Source organism: Meles meles, chromosome 18, assembly GCF_922984935.1.
Source record: "Meles meles chromosome 18, mMelMel3.1 paternal haplotype, whole genome shotgun sequence".
Classification (NCBI taxonomy): Eukaryota; Metazoa; Chordata; class Mammalia; order Carnivora; family Mustelidae; genus Meles; species Meles meles.
In genome coordinates this window covers 44,585,258-44,596,115 of record NC_060083.1, presented here as the reverse complement: position 1 = coordinate 44,596,115, position 10,858 = coordinate 44,585,258, and the positions used below count along the sequence as shown (strand labels likewise).

General features: G+C 45.8%; 1 long non-coding RNA gene across 1 annotated transcript; it reads right to left on the bottom strand.

Annotated features, from left to right (window-relative positions):
* On the bottom strand, positions 1-7,910 carry LOC123929761. Its single transcript, XR_006815961.1, has 3 exons — positions 7,722-7,910; positions 2,720-2,804; positions 1-258 (listed from the first exon to the last, which is right to left on the bottom strand). It is a non-coding gene; the product is annotated as an uncharacterized LOC123929761 (long non-coding RNA).
* Between the last annotated feature and the right edge of the window lie 2,948 nt (positions 7,911-10,858).

Genomic DNA, 10,858 nt, shown 5'->3' with positions numbered 1-10,858 from the left:
AAGATGTGTGTGTGTGTGTGTGTGTGTATGCGCGTGTGCACGCGTTGAGGGGTCCGATGGTGGGGAAGCAGCAGCTTGTGTGCGGGCTGGATGTGAGAGATGGCATGTTGAGTTTAGGGTGAAGGAGGAAAGTGTCAGGTAGTGAAATGGAGAAGTCAGCCAGGACCAGACCAGATGTGCCTTGCAAAACAGGAAGCTGATGAAGGTTGCTAAATTGGGCTAGAGAAGGATTCCTTCGGCATCAGTGACACAGGTATCCTGGAATAAAGCAAGGGGCAAGGTTACCACACAGCCCTGAAAGGAGCAGGTCCCTGCCCAAGTTTGAAGAAGAGGGACGGATCCTAAAGACACTGAGTGGGGAGACTCTGTAGGAGTTTAAGTTGACGGATTCTGTAATGGGGGTAAAGGAGAGGAAGGAGTGTGAGCAGACAGATTTCAATCTGGGTGATGACTGAAACACAGGGAATTCAGGAGGAATGTGGATGCATAGGTTGAGTTTGAGAGGCCTGGGAATATCCAGATGGAGCTAGGGTCCCAGGAGGTGACAGAGAATTCACAGGTCTCCAGCTAAGGAGTGAATTCTAGGTGGAGAGTGAGGCATACCCAAGTGGCCGTTCAAGCCATAGGGGTAAATAGGGTCACTCAGTGAGAATTTGTGGGGTGGGATGGTCCCAGACTGGAAAAGGACAGGAAGAGAGCCTGACACAAGACAACACTTATGGGGTGGGAAGGAGGAGTGCATTGCAAAGACAAAAAGGAAGGAGCCAGCAAAAAGCAGAAGAAAAACTAGTGTGTATCAATGAGGTTGGATTGCCTGTTCACTTCTGGCAGAGCCCTGGTTTTGTTCTGCATTCCACCCTTCTTCCAAGTGGTTTGGCAGTGAATCCTGATTAATCCAAGCCAGTATGGTCATCACAGTTTCCTTGCCAGGGACTGATTTAGGAAGGGACATATGATGCAATTCAGGCCAATGTGATGTGAGGAGAGACTTCTGGGGGCTCCTGGGGAAGGTCTCCTCCCGGATTAGAAATAGACCGGAAGAGACACACCCTGTTCTTTAGTTGCGTGTTATCACATTTGGGCATGGCACCTGGAACTGCTACAGTTGTTCTTCAAGGTGTAGCGGAGAGCATCTTTGAGGATAAGCCATCATGGTGAGGGGGTAGAGCAAAAAGACGGAAGGCACCTGGGTCCTGGCTGACATTGCTAAGCCATGAAATTGATCAGCCCTGGAGCAGCTTTATAGCTGGACTTGTTAAAAGGTAGGATTTATTTTGGGGCGCCTGGGTGGCTCAGTCACTTAAATGTCAGATTCTTGGTTTCAGCTCAGGTCATGATCTCAGGGTCGTGAGATCCAGCTACTCATCGAGACTCTCATCAGGCTCCTCACTCAGCACAAGAGTCTGTTTGGGATTCTCTCCCTCTTCTTCTCCCTCCCCTCTCCTTGCCCTCTCCTTCTCCCTCTCCTTCTGCCCCTCCCCCTGCTCACAGAAGCATGAACTCTCTCTCTCTCTCTTTTTTTTAAAAGATTTTATTTATTTATTTGACAGACAGAGATCTCAAGTAGGCAGAGGCAGGCAGAGAGAGGAGGAAGCAGGCTCCCTGTTGAGTAGAGAGCCCCATGCGGGGCTCGATCCCAGGGTCCTGGGATCATGACCTGAGCCGAAGGCAGAGGCTTTAACCCACTGAGTCACCCAGGCGCCCCAGCTCTCTCTCTTTTTTAAAATAAATAAATAGGTAACCCTCTCAGGTCCCTTCTGTCTTTTGGAGTTTGTACTATCATTCAATATACTTTCCTATTGCTCAATAAAGCCTTGTTTTGGTGCCCAAGTAAATAAATAAAATCTTTTTTAAAAATATAGAATATAGGGGCGCCTGGGTGGCTCAGTGGGTTAAAGCCACTGCCTTCAGCTCAAGTCATGATCCCAGAGTCCTGGGATCGAGCCCCACATCAGGCTCTCTGCTATTCAGGGACCCTGCTTCCTCCTCTCTCTCTGCCTGCCTCTCTGCCTACTTGTGATCTCTGTCTGTCAAATAAATAAATAAAATCTTTAAAAAAATATATAGAATATATTTTTCCTTATGGTTTAAGATATCTGATTTGTATTCTGTTTTTTAATTGCAGCTCAAGGCACAGCCATACAGAAGGAGAAAATTCCAAGGAGGAAATTATTTGGAATAACATGGAGATGGAAAATGTACCTTCACATTTAGGGGACCATTGGTGACTTTGGTGAGGATATTGACCCCGGGCCATGAGGCCACGACCCTGTGCCATGAAAACCAGATTGCCCAAAACTTACTTACTGTTATAGTAGTTGGCACTAATGGATATTTGGAGAATCATAAAATTGAGACACGAATGGAAGATAAGGAGGTGAGCAGGAAAGATGGGCTTTAAAACAAGCATTTTAATCTGGTGCCCACAGGTCCCCTCCAAGGAATCTATGGAAGGAATTCACAGGACAGGGGCACCTGGGTGGCTCAGTGGGTTAAAGCCTCTACCTTCGGCTCAGGTCATGATCCCAGAGTCCTGGGATTGAGCCCCATATCAGGCTCTCTGCTCAGCGGGGAGCCTGCTTCCCTTCCTCTCTCTCTCTGCCTACTTGTGATCTCTGTCTGTTGAATAAATAAATAAAAATCTTTAAAAAAAAAAAAAGAATTCATGGGACCCACAAACTTGGCTGGGAAAAAAATTATACCTTGATTTTTCACCTACCTCTAATTAAACTATCGTCTCCTCTTCAATTATGACTGCAGGCCTCAGTCTTCAGTAGTATTAGTAGTAACTGTGACTTTGTCACCTGTAAAAATCACAGCTGTTTTTAATTCACATTACAGTTGACACAGATGTTGCAAAATAGTGTTTGTAATCATCACTACATAAAAATACGGGCGTTCCTTTAGACCCCCTTGAAGATTTTGCTATTTAACTCATCAACAAAGGATAGCCAAGAACAAAAGAAAGCAGCACATGTGTAACGATGTCACAATTTTTAAAAATCTATTGTAACAACTGCATTTGCAATCATTGGTGTTCATGGTAAGTTCCATGCCTATTTCAGGCTTTCAAGAACATCACCAGACAGCTAAAGGCATCCATGGTGTGAAAAAGGCGGAGAACTCCGACTGCAAAGGGAAAGAGGGAAGGGGAAGTTTGCACAGTGGAGATGGGAACGTGGGGTCTGGAGAACACTGCGTTTGAGAACATGGTAGAGGTTTCCGCGTGGCGATGCTGTAGGAGCAGAGAGGGAACTTTGAGAGCCGAGGTCCCTGAGGAGGCTGGAGCTATCGGGATGCAGGGCTCAGGTGGAGGGATTAACCACAGGAAGGAAACTTTTCCCACAATAAAAGGGAGGAAAGGATGAGTGCAGATAAAAATAAGTGTTTTAGTGGGGTGGCAGTGGGGGACAGGAAGTTGAGGGGGCTTCTGACTGATGGCTTCTATTTTCACTGTCAAGTAGGAGTGAAGTTATCTGCCGAGAGTGAGAATGACAGGCGAGGTGATAAGGTAGGGAACCGAACAGGGCTGACAAGGATGAGTAGAGGGACCAGCGGCCCGCCACCCGGTTGTCATGGCAACACTTCCCGTGGGTGTTCAGCTGCTCAAGTGTAGGAGTCAGAGGGCGGAAAGGCAGCTAGAGCTGGGGCTGGGGTTTTACCAGGAGGATGTGGTGAAGATCAGGGGAATACAAGAGGGATGGACCAGCTTGTCCAGAAGCTGTGTGGAGAAGGGTGTGCAGCTAGGAAGGGGCTGCTGGCTTGGAGTAAAATCCACATATCAACATTAGGAGGAAGAATGGGACAAAGGGAATGAGAACGTGGAGGTACTGAAAGTGGTGGTCCAAGAGGGAGCCGGTCAAGTTTAAGGTTAAGGTTAAGTAGTTCACAGGATGGCAAGTGCTGAGGTCCATCCATTGTGTGGGTGACAAGGAAAGAAATAGTAAAGGGCATTAGAGGTCAGGAGGTCAAGTCCAGGCAAGACCATCCATATGGATCTAAAAGGCACCTAGGAGGAAGGCAAAGCTTGCAGTGGAAGGTCTAGAGGACGTGGAGGAGTGATCTGGAAATAGATGGATCATTGGAGCAAGTGGGAGAAGAATCTGATGACATGGGGCTCAGAGGAGGAGGAGGGCCTTTCAGCAAGGTAAAAATGTAATTGTCTAAAAGGAGCAATAAGGATTTAGAGAAGCAATGTCCACAGTGGCCAAACTCTGAAAAGAGCCTAGATGTTCATCGACAGTAGAATGGATAAAGAAGGTGTGAGATATATATATATATATAATGGAATATTATGCAGCCATCAAAAAATGAAATCTTGCCGCTTGCATCAACATGGATGGAACTAGAGGGTATTATGCTAAGCGAAATAAGTCAATCAGGGAAGGACAGTTATCATATATTCTCGCTGATATGTGGAATTTGAGAAACAAGGCAGAGGATCATAGGGGAAGAGAGGAAAAATGAAATGGAATGAAACCAGAGAGGGAGACAAACCATAAGAGATTCTTTTTTTTTCCTTTTTTTTTTTTTAAGATTTTTATTTATTTATTTATTTGACAGATAGATCACAAGTAGGGAGAGAGGCAGGCATAGAGAGAGAGGAGGAAGCAGGCTCCCTGCCAAGCAGAGAGCCCGATGTGGGGCTCGATCCCAGGACCCCGGAACCATGACCTGAGCCGAAGGCAGAGGCTTTAACCCACTGAGCCACCCAGGCGCCCCACCATAAGAGATTCTTAATCTCGGGAAACAAAACTGTGGGTTGCTGGACTGGAGGGGGGTGCGAGGGTTGGGGTGATTGGGTGATGGACATTGGGGAGAGTATGTGCTGTGGTGAGCTCTGTGAATTGTGTTAAGACTGATAAATCACAGACCTGTACCCCTGAAACCAATAATACATTATATATTAATTTTTTAAAAAAGGAAAATAATAAAGGTAGCAGTGAGGAGATAAAGGAATACCAGCCCACCATAAGGTAGCGAATAGGGATCTATGTTCCTGCTGGATAACCACATCTTCAAAAATTAACTCGCTTTTATGAAAAAGGCTAGAGAGAATCAGACAGTTGTAGACCAGACCTGATCTAGGACAGTGGCTTCCAGTCCCACAAGATAGTCCCCTCCCACGACTCACCCCAACCCAGAGGCATCTGCAAACCAGCAGAGGCCTATCTGGTTTCATCACAGTAGTGTGTGGGGGGGGGATCCTGGCGTTTGGTACCTAGAGATCAGAGATGTGTAGTGTCCTGCCTGGTGCAGGAAAGCCCCACAGTAATGAACCGTCCTACCCAGAATGCCCATAGTGCATCCCATACACTCTACGGATGAGGAGGCTAGGATTCAGAGAGCTCCCTAGTCTTGATATTGTATTAAGATCTGTGTGTTATGGTAATTAATGTTGGTTGGCAAATCCGGCCCCCTCACCCTAGTCACCTCTCAGTGAAAGACTGCTGGGGCAACTTTTTCAAAAAGGCAAGTGCAGCTGGAGGCCGCAGCCTCTTTTGCTCTGCTCCGAGTCTTCTGCTTGGAACTTAGTCCAGCCACCATCTTACCCATGAGCACCAAGGCCACACATGGGTGATGGTGGGACACAAAGATAGACAGGTCAGGTGTTCTGGGTGGCTTCCTAACAGATGCCCCAGCCCTGGACGGCCCACCTCTGGACTTACCCAGTGAGAAAAACAAACTGTATTATTTATTTAGCTTACTGCTAATTGAATGTTCTGTTAACTGCCCCTGAATGTATTTCTGCCTCATAGAGTCATAGGGCCAGTTAGCAACAGCTGAGGCTAAACCCTCGTTTTCTCTCTCACAGTCTAATAGCCTTTCCTTGACCGCAGTGGTTCAGTGTATGTTGAACTTTTTGGTCCATTTTGTCTCTACTGATGTTTACTGTGCTATCAATACATCCCTCCAGCTATGTCAGGCTACAAATTAAAACTATTTAGGGGGTGCCTGGGTGTTAAGGGTCTGCCTTCGGCTCAGGTCATGATCCCAGGGTCCTGGGATCGAGCCCTGCGTTGGGATCCCTCTTCGTCAGGAAGCCTGCTTCTCCCTCTCCCGCTCCCCCTGCTTATGTTCCTTCTCTCACTGTCTCTCTCTCTTTGTCAAATAAATAAATAAAATCTTAAAAAGAAAAACTGTAAAAACCCAAAAAAGCTATTTAGACACAGCATGACATACAGAGATACCATACTCACTAAGTCTTAAACCTGAAACTAATGGAACACTGTGTCGACTATGTTCAATTCTTTTTAAGACTTTATTTATTTATTTGACAGAGAGAGAGACCACAAGTAGGCAGAGAGGCAGGCAGAGAGAGAGGAGGAAGCAGACTCCCCGCAGAGCAGAGAGGCCGATGTGGGGCTCAATCCCAGGACTCTGGGATCATGACCTGAGCTGAAGGCAAGAGGCTTTAACCCACTGAGCCACCCAGGCGCCCCAACTATGTTCAAATTTTTAAAAAATTTTAAATAAGACTATTTAGGAGGTTATTAACAATTAACTTTTTAAAAAGGGATTTTATTTATTTACTTGAGTAAGAGAGAGCACGAGTGGGCCGGGGGCTGGTGCAGCAGCAGGAGAAGGAGACTCCCTGCTGAGCAGGAAGCCCGACACAGGACTCAATCCCAAGACCCTGAGATCATGACCTGAGCCTAAATCAAGAGTTGGACGCTTAGCCAACGGAGCCACCCAGGGGCCCCTAAAAATTAACTTTCAACATGGTTTTCGTCTGCTGCTTTCTACGTTGGTTTGTTAATATCAACATGACAAAGTTCTAAGGATAGCTACTTAGCAGTCTAATTGCAATCTGGAAGGTCCAGGCCTGTGTTCATCTTTTAGGACTTTTTTGTTTTAAGGTTTATACGTTTATACACCCCGTGTGTATAATCTGTACCCCAATCTCTTGTGGCTTGAACCCACAACCCTGAAATCAAGAGGTGACTGTTCCACCAACTGAATGAACCAGCCAGGCACCTCTCACCTTTTAGTGCTTCTTATGAACAGTTTGGGGGTTTTTTTGTTTGTTTGTTTGTTTTTTTCCATTTTATTTATTTTTTCAGTGTAACAGTATTCATTAGTTTTGCACAACACCCAGTGCTCCATGCAAAACGTGCCCTCCCCATTACCCACCACCTGTTCCCCCAACCTCCCACCCCTGACCCTTCAAAACCCTCAGGTTGTTTTTCAGAGTCCATAGTCTCTTATGGTTCGCCTCCCAGTTTGGGTTTTTTTTTAAACTTTTTTTTACTATGTTCCATTCGCCAGCATATAGTAACATCATTAGTTTCTTTTTTTTTTTTTTAAAGATTTTATTTATTTATTTGACAGATAGAGATCACAAGTAGGGAGAGAGGCAGGCAGAGAGAGAGAGAGGAGGAAGCAGGCTCCCCACCAAGCAGAGAGCCCAATGCGGGGCTCGATCCCAGGGCTCTGGGATCATGACCTGAGTGAAAGGCAGAGGCTTTAACCCACTGAGCCACCCAGGCGCCCCACATCATTAGTTTCTGATGCGACTCGTTAGTTGTGTGTAACACCCAGTGCTCATCACAACACCTGCCCTCCTTAGCGCCCATCACCTGGCTACCCCCTCCCTTCACCCCCCTTCCCTCTGTAACCCTCAGTTTGTTTCCTGGGACTTCTTATGAATAGTTTTTGTTTGCTTGTTTCTGAGCTCCTGTGTTCCTAGTCCTGGCCAGCCCGCCCCTCTGGCTCCTTACCTCTCCGGTTCAAGACTGGCTGTTGACCCGAGGGCCTGCAGGTCTCAGGTCGTCGCTTTGTGCAGGTTCTCAAGGCAGTCCTGTGACGGTTCCGAGCAATCCCAGGTGAAAATCCCTTCCCCTGCTTGCTTTGTCGCTGCCTATGAATTAGTGATAGAAGGACGTCAGCGAGTGTGTTTTCTGGACTGATCAAGACCAAACAGGCTGAAGCAGTGAATTCTCCCCAGTTGAGTCACCTTGTCCTCAAATAAGGAGCCAATGAACCAAGGAGCCCTGGAAACCACCAGTGTCCACCTCCCTGGGCCACCTCTCCTCCACAGCTCATAAACCGTGCATGGCTTAAGGTCGTTTTCTGTTAATCACAGGTTGAAGCCAAGTCATTCTCAAACTGTTCTCATGTTGGAATCAAAGTAATTTAAATCTTATCTTCCCTAATCTGAGTTGACATCTGTGTGACAGGTTTCTTCCTCCCTGGTGTATTAATGAAGCGTCTGAGGGTACAGAGAAAAAACCTTAGACTCTGGTAGCCTTCGCGTTGTTAATGTAGAGAGGCCTTTTTAGTTTTTTTTAAAGATTTTATTTTTAAGAAATCTCTACGTTGGGTTATGGTGAGTGCTGTGAAGTGTATAAACCTGGCGATTCATAGACCTGTACTCCTGGGGCTAATAATACATTTTATGTTAATAAAAAAATAAAAAATTAAGAAAAAAGAAATCTCTATGTTGGGGCTCCTGGGTGGCTCAGTAGATTAAGCCTCTGCCTTCAGCTCAGGTCACAATCTCAGGGTCCTTGGATCAAGTCCCTCATCAGGCTCCGAGCTCCACAGGGAGTCTGCTTCTCCCTCTGACCTCTCCCTCTCATGCTCTCTCTCACTCTCTCTCTCTCAAATAAATAAATAAAATCTTTTGAAAAATTTAAAAAAGAGATTTTATTTATTTGGCAGAGGGAGACACAGTGGGAGAGGGAACATAAGCAGGGGGAGTGGAAGAGGGAGAAGCAGGCTTTCCCACTGATCAGGGAGCCTGATGTGGGGCTCCATCTCAGGACCCCGGGATCGTGACCTGAGCCCAAGGCAGAAGCTTAATGACTGAGCCACCCAGGCGCCCCTCATTTTAATCATTTTTAAGTGAACAGTTAAGTGGCATTAAGTACATTCACACTGACGTTACAACCATCAAGATGGCTTCTCAACACATAACATTTTTTAAAAAAATTTTTGAAGATTTTATTTATTTATTTGACAGAGATCACAAGTAGGCAGAGAGGCAGGCAGAGAGAGAGGAAGGGAAGCAGGCTCCCTGCAGAGCAGAGAGCCTGAGGTGGGGCTCGATCCCAGGACCCTGGGACTCTGGGACCATGACCTGAGCCGAAGGCAGAGACTTTAACCCACTGAGCCACCCAGGCGCCCCAACACATAACATTTTTGACCAATATATAGAAGACGCATATATGAGTTCAAAGTGCAATGGAGAACCTGTGTGTTTTGCCTGCATTTCTACTTCAAGAGAGAAGAAAATGTAAGATACGTATAATGAACTTACTAGGCAGTTTGCACGTGGCAGTATCAGATTCCCACCATCTTGGCAAGAAAGGAAAAACACTAATAAATATTTTAATGGGAGAGAACACATTTTATTCTCTGTAATATAATAACCTCTAGCCGGTTCAAATGTTACAACATCAAAACACATTTTTTTTCTTGTAGTAAATACAGAAAATATAGTTAGGCAGAAGAAAAAATAACCCAGAGGTTATTTTGGTTATTATTGATATTGACTTTTTAGGAATTCATAACGCTGTTCCTTTCAGTATTTGAGGACTTCAATAATATTAGCGGGTGCATGAGTTAATTATAAGCCACAATTAGCAGACTCTGTTCAACAGCATCTTGGGGTGACCGTTGAGTTTCTGGCAATCAGAGATCAATAGGTTTTATTTCTGGGTTTGTTTGAAAGAAAACCTTATGAGGGATTCATTCTGTGTGTGTCTGGGTTTGGATATTCCCCTCCCAAATGACGTGTTTGTTTCATCGCTCGTTAAGCAAATGTACGGCGTAAGTACGCCTAATGTCTTTGCTGCCCTTTGAATTGGAAGCGACTTGATTTGACAAAGTGTCAATGATCACCCTCCTAGTGATCATTAGAACTGGGTAGAGCAGAAGTCTGATAAAGAGAATCTGGCTTCTACTCACTCTGAGAGAGGTGTTAGGGCCAACTGGTCAAATGCCAATGGTGAACTCCTTATCTGGGCTAGCGGAGGCCTGGGATTGCATGCGTGGCCCTGGAGCAGAATATCCAAATGGCTTCTGTGTCCTTTTGGAATGCACCACCATCTAAGAATAACAGACTCTTTGATTAAAAAATCCAACTCCCTTATTTTTACAAACCTCCATGCCCCTAATCAGACACAGATGCTCCCCTCCCAGCTTTCCTCTCCTACCTTGTCCAACCTCCATTATTGTCCTGATCATGCAGCAAATAAGGAGTCATTGACACGAACACATCAACAATAGAGTGAGACCACAGCCGGCTGGACCGTATCTCACTCATCTTTGTTGTCTTGAGCACTTAGCACAGTGCCTGGAATGTACTAGCTTCTCAACAAATAAATATTTGTTGAGTGAATGCATGATGAAACCAAGGCCCAGGGACAGGAAGTGACCTGCCTAAGATAACAAGTCTAGTTAGTCATGTTCTGAGAGGCAGGTTCTGATAACACTTTAATCACATTGCATTACTTGAAAGCACATAGTGAGAGGCCAGAATTGGGCTGGGTCTCGGAATAAAACTCTGGTGACTGGTTAGTCACAGAACTGGAAATTCATCTGATAGTCCACAGCATCAAGTATTGATTCAGGTCCATCTCAAGAGGTGGTTTTGGTTTTTTTTTAAGATTTTATTTACTTATTTGACAGACAGAGATCACACATAGGCAGAGAGGCAGAGAGAGAGAGGAGGAAGCAGGCTCCCCACTGAGCAGAGAGCCTGACGCGGGGCTCGATCCCAGGACCCTGCGATCATGACCTGAGCTGAAGACAGAGGCTTAAACCACTGTTACGCACTGTTAAGCAGAGGCTTAACCCACCCCAGGTACCCCATCAAGAGGTGTTTTTGGTACCTTAGAGTTTTGCTTTTCTT